Source organism: Malus sylvestris, chromosome 5 (assembly GCF_916048215.2).
Source record: "Malus sylvestris chromosome 5, drMalSylv7.2, whole genome shotgun sequence".
Classification (NCBI taxonomy): Eukaryota; Viridiplantae; Streptophyta; class Magnoliopsida; order Rosales; family Rosaceae; genus Malus; species Malus sylvestris.
Window position 1 is genome coordinate 21745246 of NC_062264.1, and position 1813 is coordinate 21747058.

General features: G+C 52.4%; 1 pseudogene; it reads left to right on the forward strand.

Moving 5' to 3' along the window:
- The first annotated feature begins 206 nt into the window (after positions 1–206).
- Positions 207–1293, forward strand: LOC126622648 (2-methylpropanoate--CoA ligase CCL4-like; annotated as a pseudogene).
- Positions 1294–1813: the final 520 nt, after the last annotated feature.

The window sequence follows — 1813 nt, forward strand, 5'->3', positions numbered from 1 at the left end:
GCAATTTTCTTGGTACAATATTAAAATTACAGTTTCTTTGAAAAAAAAAAAATATATATATATATACACATGTCTGAGCCCAGCTACAAAATCTGGCCCATCTCCATCTCTCCTCAAACCCAAACGCGCGAGCCAAAGTCTACCAATCGCCGAAGCTGTGGTATCTCCGAGCAACAGTCCTCGAAGCCCAAGATGTTCTCCCCATGATGCCGTCGTTGACGGAGTCATCTGTCCAAGTCAAAACCCAGCTCGGATTCCAGTCCCTCAAGACCGACTGCCCGTCCGTTATATACGGAGACACCACCTACACTCAGACACAGACCCACCGTCGATGTCTCCGCGTGGCTTCCTCTATATCATCCCTTGGTATCAAGACAGGCAACGTGGTGTCCGTTCTCTCCCCAAACATCCCAGCCATGTACAAGCTCCACTTCGCCGTACCCATGTCCGGCGCCATCCTCAACAACATCAACACCCGCCTGGACAGCCGCACCATCTCCGTACTCCTGCGCCACAGCGAGTCAAAACTCGTCTTCGTCGACTACGAATTGCGATCCCTAATCCTCGAAGCCATCTCTCTCTTCCCACCAAACACCTCCTCCCCTCGACTCGTCCTCATCGCCGGAGATTCAGGCGCGCCGTCACGCGCAGCACCACTCGATGACTTCATTTGCACGTACGAGGACCTCGTGGACAAGGGCGACGAGGGGTTCGAGTGGGTCTCGCCGTCGAACGAGTGGGTTACGATGACGCTGAACTACACGTCAGGGACCACATCGTCTCTCAAGGGAGTCGTTCACTCCCACAGAGGCGTCTTCATCATCGACCGTCGATTCCCTGATCGACTGGGGTGTACCTGTGGACCCTACCGATGTTCCACGCTAACGGGTGGAGCTACCCTTACGAAATGGCAGCCGTCGGTGGGACCAACATCTGCGTTCGTAAGTTCGACGCCCAAATAATCTATTCCATGATCAAACAATAGCGAGTTACCCACATGTGCGGTGCACCGGTGGTGCTGAACATGCTCACAAACGTCCCGTCCAGAACCGAAAAGCTCGAGTACCCGATTCACATCCTGACCGCCGGAGCTCCGCCGCCGGCTCCAGTTCTGTTCCGGACCGAGTCCCTGGGTTCGTGGTGAGTCACGGGTATGGGCTGACCGAAATGGCGGGGCTGGTGGTGTCGTGCGCGTAGAAGAGGAAGTGGAATTTGTTGCCGGCGACTGAGAGAGCGAGGCTGAAGTCGAGGCAGGGAGTGCTGACAGGACGTGGTTTGTTGGGGGTTCAATAACTCTCCATCAACGACGTCTTCAGCGTCATCCTCATTCTTGCGATTCCAAACCGGTGCTCGCATTCGCCACTCGGATGAAGAGCTGCAACGTATAGTTCATTACTGGTGGCCTTGGCATTGGCGGTGGGCCGCTGATTCCTTGAAATTTCTGGTGGTAGAAGAACCGGTGCTCCGAGGCCCTTTCATTCTGCCCATTAGCTTCAGCGTGCAGCCCCTCCTCCTTCGTCAACTCTCGGGCTCGGCCTGGGTTTTCACCCACAAACCCAGCCTTGCATAGCACCGTATATAAAGAAAAAATATATACATATATCATGATGCGGTATGAATATGAGGGCCATCATTTCATTAGTGATGGTGGATGTAGGCACCACGAAAGGAAAAGAAAGAAAAGGGAAAAGCAAAGGTGGTGCCTCAGCACCATGACAGAAGAAAAAAAAAAGATAATAAAAAAAATGAAAAGATGTGGAATGGTGCATGCAAAAGAAAGTGGTGGCAGCTAGCACCGAAAGAAAATAAAAAA